Here is a 16,973-nt window from a genome sequence, read left to right as displayed (position 1 = left end):
AACACCTGACTAACACCTGCCGAGATAGCAACATCTTGTGGCGACACCACCAACAGCTCTTTGAAATCAGTGATAGAGACACAAACAATATGAAATTAACAGTAGAAAACTGGAGAGTAAACGGTACCAAAGTGCAGTCCTGAATAGAGCTTGGAATCTCTCCATAGGGTTCATCCTGTGGAACATATGGAAAGAAAGGAACCGGTTGATTTTTAAGGACGAAGACAAAGTAACGAAGGATATATGGAACCAAACAGTCCAGAACATAAGAGAAACCATAATCCTAGAGAAGTGGAACGACGAAGATTAGAAAGTAGACCAAACAAAGACACAAATTCTGAACCGTCTGCAACTAAAAATAAGCATAACAAACATGGCTGCAAGGAAATATCAGGCCAAATACGTAGAAGACAACTATTACTATAGGAATCCGCAATAGGGATTCACAAAGCTGAATTTTGACGGAGCTGCAAAAGGAAACCCAGGGGAGGCAGGCATTGGAGGAATATTCAGGGATGACAGAGGAAGAACGCTAAGGGTATATGCGATGGACTGTGGAAATGCATCAAACAATGAAGCAAAATTCCATGCGTTGAAAAGGGGGATAGAAATAGCCATACGAGAGGGGTATCACAAACTCCAGGTAGAAGGAGATTCGAAGTTAGCGATAGACATACTCAAACAATTACAGCACATAGCATCAGCAGAAAACCTGAGTCACAACTGGCAGACCGCATGGATAGTCAAAGAGATAAGAAAACTATTGAGAAGGATAGCATACATACTACCATCCCATGTGAGACGAAGAGGTAATGCACCAGCAGATAGCCTAGCGAATTGGGGATGTAGGAAGGGAGACCAACAACTGGATGCAAGCGGGACAGAGCTAAACCAAAAGGAGGAAATGGCACAACTGATACAACTCGTAGAACAAGATAGGAATACGAGTGAACATCTAGAGAATTTGAAGAGAAAAGACCGGAGCAGAGAGGGAAAAGGACAGACGCAGGAAATGACAGGGGAGGAACAGGATAGGGGAAGACAGGTGATCAATAGGATGACAGAGCAGGGCATAGGAAGGACAAACCCTAAGCGTACAGGGGATGAGCCGAAAAGGAACGTTAGAGGAGAGGTCAGGACAGAGAAAACAAAGGCGGGCAGAGGAATAAAGACAAGTGGCAGAGTAGAGCCAGAAATACGATGACAAGAGCAGCTGGGAGAGGAAAGAGATTAATGCAAGCGAATGGTAGACAAGACATGAGGGCAGCATCCCAAGACAGGAAGGAAGGGATCCGTGCCGGTAATATAACAGGATAGCTGGTGGTAAAGACAAGAGCCAGGAATGAAAAAGAGATAAATCTAAAGGAAAATAGGAAAGAGGCATTATGCATGCAGACAAGAATGAGGAAAGGTGATGAGAAAGGAAGAGGAGGAGGTAGCGAGAAGATGCAGAAGGCGGAAGAAAGGCGAAGTTTGGTAAGCGGGTATGTAAAACCTTTGGCTCTAACTCCGAAAGCTTTAATTGTTTGAGAAATACGCATATAGGATATTAGTATTGTAAGAAAATCTGGTATCGTTATATCAATTTCTATAGCAACCTTAGTGGAATGAGGGAAAATAGGACTGAAGAGATATCGTCTGCTCTAAACAGAGAGAGCGAGAGGAGAGGCAGAGAAATCCATCGAAGTGAGGGCCATTCTGAGCAAAAATTCAATAGTTCCCCCCTCAAAATATGGGTCCTGGCAAGACTCATTAGAGTGAAAGGTAGAATGCCTATAGCCCCGAGAGAAGAAAGCTAGGAAAGGAAAACCCCGATCTCCAAGGAGATGACACTGCAACCTAAGGGGAGGGGAGGGAGAGAAGCCATTAGAAACCCTGCTAAAAAACCTAAGAAAACTGGGGTCAGGGGACACCTCTTCCACCTAAAATTATCCAAGGGTGAGGCCCCATGAGGGAAGAGGCAAAAAAGACAGGAGTGGAAATCCTGCGTGGGATGGGAGGAGAAACGAACCCATCAATGCCCCATGACCCTAGGAATTAAAAGAGATGGAGCCAAATTCAGATTGGTAGGAAACCAGAAGATAGGAAGCTCAAGAAGGAGGAAGGAGGAAAAAACCAGGCAAAATGTTATAAACCAAAATAATATGACTGACATATGCTTTGATTCTGTGATAGGTTCAGTAACAGAATAGGGAAGGCACGTAGAACAGTTCAGAGAGCTCAAGATTACAGGCTTCAACTACCAAGCGGAAAGCAGAATAGGTCCCAGAAGAGGAAAGAGGACAGCTAAGAAGGATGAAGGAATAAGTGGCCAGGTAAAGAAAAGAGGCAGGAAGCAAGATGGAGACCAAATGAAGACAATCATTGACTCCTACATGGAAGGAAACCCGAAGGAAGTAAGGGACCAAATTGCTAACTGGGAGCGAGACCTAAGACATAATCTTAGATACAGAGATATACTTATGGATGAATGGGAAAGAATGGTGCAAGACCCTGGGACTACTAATGGAAGACAATCCCTGTTCAAAAAAACCCTGGACCAGTACTGGGTTATGAAAAACGTGGTGGCACGGGCCATAACCCTCCACCGCGAGCACATGGTAGGGGAAGAATTCATAAAGCAAGAAGCCAAAATGGAGAAGGACCCAGTTAGAGCTAAAATTCTAAGGAAAATAGCAACCATACAGATCCAAACTTACCGAAACAATCTTGCATTAGGAAGGATTGAGCAGATCCTGAAAGAGATAAAGTGGAAAATGGAGTAGAGAAGCGAGATGCCAGGATCCAGCGCAAAGGAAACAGTTCCGGTAATATCCTCAGATGAGGAATGATCAAGCGAGCCAGAAAGCCTTGAATTTTGTTTATGATGAAGAAAACAAACATGTTTATGTTGATCAGTAGAGATAGTAGTATAGACAGTTAACATAGAAAGAGTAGATGGATTGTTAGGAACTTATTTAAATTTTGGACAGGATTTAAAGCGGACCGGTGGTCACCTGGTTTCCTCCGGGCAGGTGACTACCTGAAACATATGGATATAAAAAAATTTGTTTTTGGAAAATAGATGATAAATAGAGATTTGCCAAGTTTACAAAAAATTAAATTAAATCTTTACACATCTAAATACATCTGAAGCAAAAACTAGTTTATGAAAATTTATGCTAAATTAACCAAGAAGTGCATTTAGCTTGGTGTGGGGGCCCTCCACCCTTGCCTTGCATACTTGAAGAAATTGCAGCTACATCAACTTTAGTCAATCAGCAAGCATGAAAAACAAATGAAAATGAACCACGTTCTTCAATTAACTTTGAATCTTCAAATAGTCTTAATATTAGATTATACAAATTCTACTCCTTTAAGCCTCCAATGGTCTTGGCTTAAATAAGGAAATAATAAACAAACTTGACTAAAATGTCTTTAACAGTCATATCTATCGTAATCCCATCTATCTTGGTCAAATCCATCCATTCAGTAACACAAAATTTGGAAAATCCCCAAAAATGCTAAATTTGACCTATTTCCTAGGGATCTCCTGAAAGACAGGTCATGTTTGACCAGCATTGACCGGCCTTGTTTTAGCTCGGTTTGACCGAACCAATAGGTACACGTCCATCCTCGGTTCCCAAGCTTTCCATATCTATGCTCATCACGTGTCCAGGTGTCCTGCAAGTATGATTTCAATGGAGCCATTATGGGCATTTCCAGTTCTGTCCAAAAATATACTTAAAACCCAATTTTTGCACAAATATCTAAAAATCGAAAAACGTAATTTATATACCTAAATATGCATAAATTGGTCAAAATAAGGTGTCTATGGATGGTATATGGTTAAGAATGATGGAAATTAGGTGTATTTTAATAAGTAAAATTTTATGGAAAATGAGGGCCAACACATGTGTCACTCAGTTTCGGTCTTTTCAAGGTCAAATGCGGCCATTTTCGGGTGACACATGGCAATGATGACGTCATCACGGGGATCGGAAATCGATGATCTCACAAAGTGAAAATTCAGTTCCTCGTCGATATCCTCCCCAGTTGCGATTGCGATAAGGAAAAGGCCCCCCCAGATGCGATAATTTATTGAGGTGTATTATATAAGGTTTTCATGTCTGGGATGTCAACGATGCAGTATAAAGAGTTAATGAAGGGTCCTGGAGTAATAAAGGAAAAATGCGCCTAGACAGGTTTCCACAGGCCTTAACGCCTAAAGGCTAAGCATTCAGTCAAGCCCCCGATCACATGAAGGAAGAAGTACAAAGGGGCTGAAAGCGTGAGGGGCTAAGGGACAAATCAGAAAGCAGTCGGAACTTGCATGTTTAATGTGTTTCCGCAATAAAATCCACATTTGAAAGTTTACTCTGCTTCACTGTAATACATATTCCCAGGAAGTTCAAGGCGCTAATTGCGTTCAACAGGAGGTTTAAGGCTGAAACGATAGATCCGACCCCTAAAGTAGCTTTAGCAGTAAATCATGGGGGATAGAGCATTCAAAACAGGTATGGGCGCATTCAAGGAAGGATTAGTCTGTAATACGCCTCTAGAGTCGGCACCAAAAGTATTTAAAGGAGAATAGATAGCGAACCACTTCAACAACATAGAAATGCATCACGACAGGGACGTGGTTCGACTAGAGGCATCCATAAGAACAGTCGAGGTACACCTCCGCCTTCCTCTTTCCAACTTCCTTCTCTGTTCATTAATTTATGTAAGATTCTAAGAAATGCAGGAAATCCCTATTGTAATCACAGTTTGGGCAACAAAGCTTCACCTTGGCCAAGACAACCAGTTGATCTGATAGCTGAGACTCGGGCCAAGGATATTTTGTATTGAATCATGTTTGATATATGCTTCCCCCCCTCTTATAAATAGGGGTAAGCAACACTATATATGGGGGGGTTGGCTGGTTGGTGGGGCACGCTGCGTGGTTCCAAAATTTCTCACTTGCTGGGTTTGAGTTCTGAGATACCATTTGTTCTACTTATTGTATTCGTGGAGAGGACTGAACTGATGTTGGTATTAATGTATGGACTAGTTGTTTGGACCCTTTGGATTAATGAAACTCCCTGTTGATTCCAAGCATAATGGATGTGCAACATGTTTTCTTGGTAAATTCATTTCACTTGTGTTTTTCTTTCCTTGAAATAGTGTTAATGGAGCTATTGGTTTCTTGCCGGTTCATGGATTTATCTTAACTGCTCAATAGTAAATAGTACCTGTGCATATCACAGATGTACCTCTGTTATTCATTAGCAATAAGAACCTGTAGAATTACAGATTTACTTGTGTTTGTGATTAGCTTACAATACCTGTGGTGGCTCAGATTTACTTTCGCTGTTAAGCAGAGAATGATACCCATTTTAATATGTAGCCTGAAACATTAATCAATGATCATCTATTTTTGCCATTTCACCTTCATTTCTCTTCCATATTTATGCTAGAATATTATTACGAAGGATTTTGTTCATTTACAACGCTTTGCATATGTTTCTCGCATTCTTTTCCTCCTCTCCACCACTACTCCAACTTCAGTTTTAAATTGTCTCATTGTTGTGTGTCGGCCACCAGGAGAAGACATTTCTCTTTTAATATTGTTTCAATATACCTCCTCATTTGAATCCTTGTATTGGCTTAAGTCCACCTTAATGAAGGTTTATTGAACCAACCCCCTCCTATTACCTTTTTACATGACAACTGGAGTGTTGATAACCCCTCACATATAATCTTCATGCACTCCTCTACTTAAGATGTCCTAGGCACTGGTCTACAATCAACCTAGAGGCTGTCTCTAGGGAGATTTTTTTGTCTCCTGCTACACTCGTGATGCAGGTGCAAGATTTAGCTACAACACCACGGTTGATGGGACACGTATTCCAAGCTGAATGTTGGGCAAGACATCCTAGGGGGTGTTCATTTGGTTGTTTATGGCTAAGTAAATTGACAAAGGCAATGACTAAGGCTTTGGAAAGGCAAAATGTTATTTTTGACACATTTATTTATGAAAATAATGGAAATTAGGAGAAAAGGAAGGTGAAAGGTCATAGGTTGCATGTGAGAAGGAAATTGAAGGAAAATAATGAAAAATGAAGAAATTAGAGGCCTCATTCATAAAATGGCTTTTGAGGATCAGCTGGTAACTATTTTTCAGTTCAGTGTTGGAGCTCTCTCATTATTTTTTTTTTCTCTCTCTCTCTCACTCTTGGACACTTAGAGATTTCTTGGAGCACTTTGGCATTAGAGCAAGAAAGGTAGAGAAGGCAAGAGGAAGTAAAGATCAAGTAAGGAAAGGCTGGATCAGGAAGCTACAACAAGCTTCATTGCAGGTATCGACTTGCATGTGTATTTTTCTTGCTATATTTGGCATGCATGGTATTGCATGTGGTTCTTTTCTATCATGGCATGGGTTTTGCCAGCTGTGACAGTGTTCTTCAGCCTAGCCTTGTCATTTCTTGATAGCTTTGATGAGATGGGTTCTCACATTCCGTTAATGTGGGATGGTCGGATTGGATTGAAAGTTGAGTGGGGTGGATCTTTGAACTGACAAACACATGGCCTAGTGGTCCCTGAACTAGACTGTGGATCACAGTAAAGCCAATGGCCTAGTAACCCCTGAACCAGACTATGGGTTGCGGTAAAGCCAGATTGTGTGCCTTAGTGGACCTAGGAATCCTTCCCGGTGAATGACGAGATATACGGTAAAGCTAAGAGGTGGATTTTCTCTGTTGGGCCTAGTAGCCCTGGGATGGGATGTACGGTAAAGCCTAGAGAGTATGTCTTGGTGTAGGGCTTAATGATCCCTGGATCAGACTCTGGACCACGGTAACGCCTAAGATACTAGTAGGCATTCAAATTCCTCACGGTTTAAGTGGAGAAATCTGGTGGCATCCATGCTTGTTGGTGTGTTCTATAAGTCCCACATTCATGCTTGGAATATGGCACGAGGCTGATTGGCTTAAGAGAGACTTGGCTCAGCCAATCTATGGTCGAGTGGAACATGGTAGTCCCATATTCAGTTGGTTTATTGCATTTATTAATGAGACATTCATTCCCTTGATTTTCATGTGTAAATGTACTGATGTGTATGTGGATTTTATGGCTGATATGTTTATGATATTTCTATCCTTATTATGTTGGTTATATGTATGTTTTATGACAACGACTATGTGTGGCTCTCAACATGTTTTTACTTGTAAATGAATGAATAATGTATCTATGACCTAATAGTTGATAATGCAGCAAATGACATGAGGGAACAATGGTTCATAATGATTCTTAGATAAGTATGATATCCCTACATTCAATTATGTTGTTTACACTTGTAGGTTACATGTTGATGATATGTTTGACGAAATGGCTGTCATGACTAGTAGGGGTCTGATTAAGGTCTTATTCAACTTATTGCTTTGGAATCATTGTTTCTCTGTACTTTTACTAATTTTAAGCTATCACTCCATTTTGGGTAGTGACCTGGGCTCTAGGCCTGAAAAAGTGGCTTATATCCTGGGGTCGTTGGCACAGAACTGACAATTTTAGTCTCTCGTTGCTGGTAGGAAAGCCTGTGAGAGTGACTTTGGGTTTTTGGATGCTCTCTTGCCTATAGCATGGGAGCGACTGAGGTCTAAGATGTCGAGAACATCAATGGGACCCAGGGACAACTGTCTGAGTGGCTGACTCGTCTCCAGAAGATTTTGAAGTTGATGTTGGATGATTGTGTGTGATGTTTCCATTGATTCCACTTCCTTAAGGTCACATAGGATGTCGAATCCAATCATAGTAGCCTCTCGTCTCATGTTTACCTCGGTTGGCTAGTTACTTGGGTATATGTGGGAGGAGGATGTTAAAAGATTTGATCCCTCTTGACGTGTAGATCGAAGTTAATATAGATTCAGGCTGGTTTAATTATTAGTTATAATCAATTATAGTTATAATTATAGCTATAATTTTATTTTTGTTCTATGTTTCTTATCTTATTTTATTTGCAATAGAGAGACAACTATTGTGATTGCTCATATTGCCATTAGTAGTAGAGTTTTTTCTATTCTTGGTTCCATCCATATTACTTTTACTACAACATCTATACTTAATAAAACTCATTAAAACTCATTCTAAACTAAGTGGTTATAAACAATGAGAGACAAATTCCAGTGAATTCTCATGCGGAGGTTAAAACAATGGTTGACATAGTCTCCGACAAATTTTAAAGCACACAAAATTCCAATAGAAACTTACTACGATGGATTTTAATGCAGAGGTTAAAAATGAAATGTAAAACCAATTGTCATGTATGACTCTATCACTCGTTGACAAAGTCTAAACAAAGAAAATTCAAAATTACTTTATAAGATATAGGCGGGAAAGAAAAATATAAATAAATTGTAGGATTGCATGCACCATTCTATTATTTTCATATTCTCCTTTTTCTTCACACTCAAAGGGTAAATATTCAAACATATAAATTAAAATGAATGACAAACAAACCAACGTGAAAAAACCTAATCTTTGAAGTCTATGTAACAAAATGAGAAGGGTTGTTTTTCCCAAGTTTTACTTGGAAGATATACTTCAACAAAGCTACAAAGTTCATGTAGTGAGTTTTTATTGAATGCTCCAGATCTCTTTACTAAATTGGATATGAAAATTGGTCAGGGTTTTGATATTTGTGGTGGAATTTGGGATTTACTTTGAGGAGTGGTTAAATTCGCAAGGGGGTGATGGTATCTATTTCGACAAGTTTGTTACAAGGCTTCTTTTATATGCAGATGACCTTATTTTGATTGCTAAATCGACTCTTGGTTTGCAAGAGCACTTACTATCCCTTGAGCATTTTTGTAGAAGTGTGGGGATGCAAGTCAATATCAGCAAAACGAAAGTAGTTTTTTTCTCTAAAAAAAGAAAACATAACCAACATAAGTTCTACTTTGAAGGCAACATTCTGGAAGAAGTTGCAGATAACAAATACCTTGGAATTGACTTCAACAAAAATCAAAGTTGGGATGGTTGTAGAAAGAAAAGAACTTTGGGGGGTTGGAATTCATTTTATGCTTTTCAAAATAGGTGTAGAGAGGCAGAGTTATGGGATTGGAAAACCACTCAAACTCTTTTTGGGCTTCTAGTGATTCTCTATGGTTGTGAACTATGGGCCAACAATATATTTGACATACAATGGAAACAAATTGAGAAAATTCAGAAGCGTTTGATTACAAACAATTTCAAGATTAAAAGTGTAGTTCCTTATGCTATCTTGTTAAGTGAAACAGGGGCTGCTCCTATTGAAGCAATTGATATGGTGTGAGCCATAAGGTATTTAAAAAAAAATGAGCAAATGGAAGGGGTAGATGGCCTAAGGTTGTCTTTAATGACATATTGTGCAACAGAAAAAAGACTTGGATGCAGCAAAATAGCAATTGGTTTAGTAAATGGGGTTTTTACTTGAACATGTGTCCCATAAGCAACAAAGTGATAAAAGCATTTGTTATGGATAAGTTCCACAAACATACTTGGGATAATGAGTTAAGAATAAAGAAAAAGTACTATATTGAAGTGTTTAACTCCACTCATAATCATCAACCAAAATCATACATAGAGGCCAATATCTCTTGGAGAGTCAAAATTCTTATTGCTCAGTTAAGGACTAATTCTCATCAACTCCATTGTGAAACAGGGCGTTGGAAAATGCCAAAAGAATGCGAGGCCTTAAAAAACAACATGAAAATTTATGCAGATATGCTGACATCTAGCTTTTGGGATAATCTATTTAGCGAGGGGTTTCTCGAGAAGCTGGGAGCATTTATTGTGAGGTTTCATAGAAAAAGCGCAGAATACATCAAGGATATGAAGAAGCAATTTGTTTCATAGGCTATCTTTAGCCTCGTGGAGTTTAAAATGATTTTTTTTCTTTCTTTGATATGGCTAAAAGCTTTTATTGCAATGAATATCTCATATTAAATAGGCTACAATAGAAAATAATACTATGGGCAAAACCACCGGTTGTGAAACCCTAGCCCAAAAACCCCCATCTGTAAACTTACTATTTTATGTCAATTTTATTTTAAATATTAAATATTAATTAATTATTTTATTTTTAAATTTTAATTTGTTACAATGAATGTCCAAAAACGTGGAGCCCAAAAACCTTCATTTTTAAATTTATCATTTTATCTTAAATTTATTTATTTTTATTTTTATTTATTTATTTATTTGTAATTTGACAAAGTCAAACCATTTACATAACATTATAACATCTCTTCAATGATGCGATGTAGAGGCATTTGACACAAAAATATTTATAAAATATTTTGATTTGAAATGAGTTAGAGTTTTTGGGCATATGGTATTGATAAGCCATGATATTGTAACAAATCCTATCTACAAGTTAATAATATCCATAATAAAATGGGTTAAATACTCATAATTAAGTATTAACTTTGTATGTGTTTATTAATTAAATTTAAATATGGTTACAAAGTTTTAAATTTTAAAAATAAAACATCTTGCTTTATCATAACAAAATGGTCCATGTAACGGAAAAACAGATTAGTGGATTAAAACAGGTATGGAGCATTGAATTTGTTCATTGCAAAATGTTCTATGTAATGGAAAAACAGAGTAGTGGATTAAAGCCGGTATGGAGCATTGAATTTGGTCATTGCAAATGTTCCACGTAATGCAAAAAACGGAGTAGTGGGTGGATTAACACAGGCATGGAGCATTGAATTTGGTTATTGCAAATGTTCCATGTAACACAAAAAACAAAATGGTGGGTGGATTAAAACAGGAATGGAGCATTGAATTTGGTCGTTGCAAATGTTCTATGTAACACAAAAAATAGAGTAGTGGATTAAAATAGGTATGGAGCATTGAATTTGGTCATTGCTCTCATAAGTGCTCTGTAGCCCAATATGTAAGAGATGTTGCAATGTCTTGCTCTGTAAACATTTTGATTTAATTAAAATAAAATAAAAATAACTCTGTATTAATTTTTTTTTACTTTATTATTATTTTTTAATCACTTTTTATTAGAAAGTAAATGTAAAATTGAAATAAAAATAACTTATTTCTTATTCTACGTTATTATTATTTTTTGTTAGGTAATTAAAGTAAACTTTACTTGATTAAGTTAATATAAATTTTAAGTTCCAATATTATGAAAACTCATGATATCCCATTTTTAAGGTCACAGCCAAGCCAAACACCAAATTCGTGTATGAGACCCCATTATTTGTGGGATAAGAGACCCACTTCCAAGACCCCCTTATTTGTGGAACACAAAAAACAGAGTAGTGGATTAAAACAGGTATGGAGCATTGAATTTGGTCATTGCTCTCATAAGTGCTCTCTAGCCCAATATGTAAGAGATGTTGCAATGTCTTGCTCTGTAAACATTTTGATTTAATTAAAATAAAATAAAATTAACTATGTATTAAAATATTTTTTTACTTTATTATTATTTTTTAATCAATTTTGATTAGAAAGTAAATGTAAAATTGAAATAAAAATAACTTATTTGTTAAATATTTTTTTTTTTACTTTATTTTTTTTAATAATTTTTATTAGAAAGTAAATGTAAAATTGAAATAAAAATAACTTATTTGTTATTCTACTTTATTATTATTTTTTTTAGGTAATTAAAGTAAACTTTACTTGATTAAGTTAATATAAATTTTAAGTTTCAATATTATGAAAACTCATGATATTCCATTTTTAAGGTCACAGCTAAGCCAAACACCAAATTCGTGTATGAGACCCCTTTATTTGTGGGATAACCCCCTTATTTGTGGGATAAGAGACCCAGTTCCAAGACCCCCTTATCTACTAAGGCATACATGGGCGAAGCCTGGGCAGACCGAAGTTCAAATCTCATTGAGTACAATGACCTGCCGTGGTGGCAGCTAGAGGGGCAGATTCCCCTTTCCCGTGAGTCTGCTCTTGCTAAAATCATAGGAACTTAGCAGGTGGTTGGTTATGCTCTTGGTGTTACAGTGGCAGCGATGAGGTTTGATCCTGGGTCTCCCATAGATTAGGCCTGGCAGTTACCGATTCACCATGTGGTTAAAAGAAAAAGGCATACATACTCTACCCCTCTGGTTTTGAACCTGTGACCTTCTAGGAGGAAACACATGCTGGTTGGTTATGCTCTTGGTGTTATACTGACAGCGATGAGGTTTGATCTTGGGTCTCCCATAGATTAGGCCTGGCAGTTACCGATTCACCATGTGGTTAAAAGAAAAAGGCATACATACTCTACCTTCTAGGAGGAAACACATGCTCTTAACCATTAGGCCATAGATTAGGCCTAGGAGGAAACACATGCTCTTAACCATTAGGCCATAGATTAGGCCTGGCAGTTACCGATTCACCATGTGGTTAAAAGAAAAAGGCATACATACTCTACCCCTGTGGTTTTGAACCTGTGACCTTCTAGGAGGAAACACATGCTCTTAACCATTAGGCCATAGATTAGGCCTAGGAGGAAACACATGCTCTTAACCATTAGGCCATAGATTAGGCCTGGCAGTTACCGATTCACCATGTGGTTAAAAAAATAAAGGCATACATACTCTACCCCTCTCGTTTTGAACCTGTGACCTTCTAGGAGGAAACACATGCTCTTAACCGTTAGGCCCGCTCACACTGTAATTTACCCATTAAGCCATTACCCATAATATACCAAATAAAAAAAATCAAATCTTAAAATTAAAAAAAATTAGATCCAAATTAGATCCTCTCGGCTAAATCTGGACTTAAAATAAATGTAAACTAAGTTACTTCCAAACCTCGGCAAGTCCAACACCCGATCCCATAAAACAAACTAGCTCCCGCAAACCCTATGCCGCACACATCAAACCGTAGAGTATAGTGTAGCTGATTAAAACCGAAAGTAGTTGGATTTCGTCATTATTTTAAAATCCTGCCTCCCACCAGCAGTAAACCCAATTCCATCGAACCCTAGCAAAAAACCCCAGTTCCGGCAAAAAACCGACACATCAAAACCCTACAGTATAGCCTAGCTCCGGCAAACCCTAAACGTGATCCAGCCAAATCTGAGAAATACATTTAAAACGCACCCTCGAAGTCAGTTTTTTCAGTGATTCATCAATGAGTAATGTGTCGCAGAGGCTGTTATGATCCTCAATATCGCCATAGGCTCTGCTGTTGTTTTCTGTTTCTGCACAGGTTGAAATGAATTGGAATTAAATGTAGATTATATAAACGGCCACCCTATCAATGTTGACAGGGAATGCCAATTGTAGACGTTATATCATATGATCTCTGATTTAGAGTGGGTTTATCATGACTCCTTTCCTGTCCTTTATGTAGTTTATCCTATCAATATGATAATGCTTTCTCCTTATTAATCAGCGATTTAATTTTCTGTACATGCTGAAACGAAGTGAAATTTAGGTTCAGTCTGTAGGGTTTGTCGCGATGAATGATGAATTGCGTGTGATGAGAACTTTATAATGGGTAATTTGCGGCTGAATACCGTGATGCCACACCTTGGAGACCTGATGCCATCATTCGTTCTTTCATTTGAAGTCATCTCTTTCACTTTTAATGTGTTGTTTTACGCTTTATTCTGTCAAGTGTCACCTGTTGTGGTTGGGTTTTATGTGTATCTATGGATGCTGGAGGAGTGAAATGACGAGCAAATGGTTCCCTATTGGTTTGAGTGCCGGGATGATGGCATTCTCAGTTATTAGTCTATCTGATCACTCTGCACGCCGAGCATTCTATGCTTATTATTTATGGGTTTTCGTTTTAAAGGGTGCATTCAAACATTTGGGAGATTTCGGTCTCTCGTGAGTAATTTCTTTCAGGCATTTAAAGTGTGGTTGTTTACATGAATTATAAAAGCGGGAGGTTACTCTGTGTTACGAAGACGGTGGATTGTGGGTAAACTCTTTCTTCAAAGCACGCAAGTATTCTGAATTAACATGTTGGAACCATCGGTTTTATCTTTTTCCTCGGCTAAGAGGACGAGTTTGCTTGTTTAATGTTTCTTAATTTCCATGTAACTCATTCATGCTAGCTTTGATTTCATAGTCCATTTATTAAACGTTTTGGAAAATATAGCTTCTCGCTAAAGGTTCAGGAGGTTCTTTAGTTTATGTTTAGGCCTCCATATGTTCAGACCCAGTAATTGTTTTGGCCTTTATTGATTAAAACTATTCATATAACGAGGTAAAACTAAATTGCATTAAAGCTTTTGTGGAATGTCTCTTGCGAGAGATATTGTCATAGAGTCATAGGCTTAGTTTTACAGACTTGTGAAAGGAACTCGTAGAATAAATACTCAACGATATGGTATATGATGCAGTTGTGAAGAAATACGTTTTTCTAGTTTCCAAAGCAACAATGTCCAGCATATAGATGCAGTTGTATGAAGAAATCCGTTTCTTTTATTTTTTTTCCGAAGCAAGGTCACTTTGCCTCGCATGCATTTCAAGCCTGTAGAACAGATTCAAAATATGCAGAACTGGTTCAATCATAAGCATTGGTTTTGTGGGAGCAAATAGAACCATATAACCGCCAGACCATACACTGACAAACGACAATCTCTTGCGATATTGTCCAATGGCCTATTCATAGCCAATTATCTATGTCTTGTCATCTAATTTTGGGTAGATGGTTCATTGGGATGTCTGCGGTATTCATGACCAGTCATAATTGGCGTGCGATCTTCTCCAATATACTGTTCACCAATGCCTTGTCATTTCATCTATTCATCTTATAAATGATATATACGGTTTCTTTATTGGGGATGACTTAAACTCATGTAGATGTTGCTATTGTAGGGGCAAATGTGGCAGAAACAAATTTCCTGCAATCTCACCCAATAGACGATTCCTACGGAGCAATTGATTTTTTCAAACATCTGCGCATTTTCACACATGGTGCCCATTTTTTTTCCAGGGTAAAAATCTTCTGTTTTTCTTTATATTACAAACAGTTGTATATACATCCAGTTATATCCACGAGAATGCGTCTGCCTGCCAGCAAGTCTTACTGCCTAAGCAGTTAAAAGTTTCTTTGAAGTACGAACAGTTGTATATTAATTCAGTTATATCCGTGCTAACCATAAACAAGACATCCTTTCAGGCCGCTAGCATCCTAATCCGAAACAAACAGAGTGTTTGGCCATCCTAAACACAAATGCGCAGGGTCCGTTCCTGGGGCAGAGCACAATTGAAATTAAGGCTACTGGAGGATCTGCATTAGGGGACAAGGGAGGATGCCTCGGTTCCCACAGCTTGTGATCTTCGCGCTTCCAAAGTGGGACTTTAGGTTACTGGGTTATATTTTTTTCCATATTTAAGGAAAACAACCCTGAAGTCTTTCTTAGTTTCATTCTTGATTAACATGCTAATGTCATTGAGTTCCTGTTCCTATTCAGAACATCCTTTCATCCTCCCTTCATCCACTCTTAAGGCCTTTGAGTTCCTATTCCTCCCTTAATCCACTCTCAATGCCTTTGAGTTTGCACATGTTAGAATATACGGCAGCCTTGCCTTTGTGATAGATCATTGAGATTAGCTTAGGAGTTTATTATCCTTGCTTTGACAAGGACTACATGGAGAAGGTCCTCAGTATTCATTACCCGTCATAACTGGCTTGCAATCTTCTCCAATATACTGTTCACCAATGCCTTGTATTTCATCTATTCATCTTATAGATGATTCATACGGTGTCTTTTGGGGATGACTTGAACTCATGGAGATGTTGCTATTGTAGGGGCAAATGTGGCAGAAATACATTTCCTGCCATCTCCCCCAATAGACGATTCCTATGGAGCAATTGATTTTTTCAAACATCTGCGCATTTTCATGTATGGTAGATATGGTGCCCATTTTTTTTCCAGGGTAAAAATCTGTTGACTTTTTTTTATAGTACAAACAGTTGTATATACATCCCAGTTATATCCGTGAGAATGCGTATGCCGGCCAGCAAGTCTTCTTGCCTAAGTAGTTAAAAGTTTCGTTGAAGTACGAGTAGTTGCATATCCATTCAGTTATATCCGTGCTAACCATAAACAAGACATCCAAGACATCCTTTCAGGCTGTTAGCATCCTAATCCCAAACAAACAGAGTGTTTGGCCATCCTAAACAAAAATGCCCAGGGTCAGTTCCTGGGGCAGAGCACAATTGAAATCAAGGCTACTGGAGTATCTGCATTAGGGGGGTAAGAGAGGATACCTCGGTTCCCACAGCTTGTGATCTTCAGCCTTCCAAAGTGGGACTTCAGGTTACTGGGCTATATTTTTTCCATATTCAAGGAAAACAACACTGAAGTCTTTCTTAGTCTCATTCTTGATTAACATGCTAAGAATCCCTTCATCCATTTTTAATGCCATTGAGTGATATTCAGGAGGTAGTCCTCAGTATTCATACCAGTGATAGTTGGCTTACAATCTTCCCCAATATACTGTTCACCAATGCCTTGTAATTTCATCTATTCATCTTATAGATGATCCATACGGTGTCTTTATCGGGGATGATTTTAACTCATTGAGATGTTGCTATTGTAGGGGCAAATGTGGCAGAAACACATTTCCTGGGATGTCCTCCAATAGACGATTCCTATGGAGCAATTGTGTTTTTCAAACATCTGCGCATTTTCATGTATGGTTGGCGTGGTGCCCATTTTTTTTCCAGGGTAAAAATCTTTTCTAGTTTTCTTCATAGTACAAACAGTTGTATATACATCCAGTTATATCCATGTGAATGCTTCTGCCGCCCAGCAAGTAGTGCCTAAGTAGTTAAATGTTTCTTTGAAGTAGGAACAGTTGCATATTCATTCAGTTATATCCGCGCTAACCATAAACACCACATTCTTTCAGGCTGTTAGCATCCTAATCCCAAACAGAGTGTTTGGCCATCCTAAACACAATCACCCAGGGTCCATTCCTGGGGCAGAGCACAATTGAAATTAAGACTACTGGAGGATCTGCATTAGGGGGCAAGGGAGGATACCTCAG

General features: G+C 38.3%; 2 non-coding genes across 2 annotated transcripts; both read left to right on the top strand.

Annotated features, from left to right (window-relative positions):
* The first annotated feature begins 13,431 nt into the window (after nucleotides 1–13,431).
* LOC149164387 (small nucleolar RNA Z101) lies at nucleotides 13,432–13,514 on the top strand. The gene has a single exon (XR_016261030.1). It is a non-coding gene; the product is annotated as a small nucleolar RNA Z101 (small nucleolar RNA).
* Nucleotides 13,515–13,628: 114 nt separating this feature from the next.
* LOC149164386 (small nucleolar RNA Z102/R77) lies at nucleotides 13,629–13,712 on the top strand. The gene has a single exon (XR_016261039.1). It is a non-coding gene; the product is annotated as a small nucleolar RNA Z102/R77 (small nucleolar RNA).
* The last annotated feature ends 3,261 nt before the right edge of the window (nucleotides 13,713–16,973 follow it).

This window comes from Pinus tabuliformis, chromosome 5_1, assembly GCF_031772625.1.
Source record: "Pinus tabuliformis cultivar Carrire ecotype Pingquan chromosome 5_1, CPIR1, whole genome shotgun sequence".
NCBI lineage: Eukaryota > Viridiplantae > Streptophyta > Pinopsida > Pinales > Pinaceae > Pinus > Pinus tabuliformis.
Note: the sequence above shows the minus strand (reverse complement) of the source record. Positions and strands in the feature narration are given on the sequence as shown.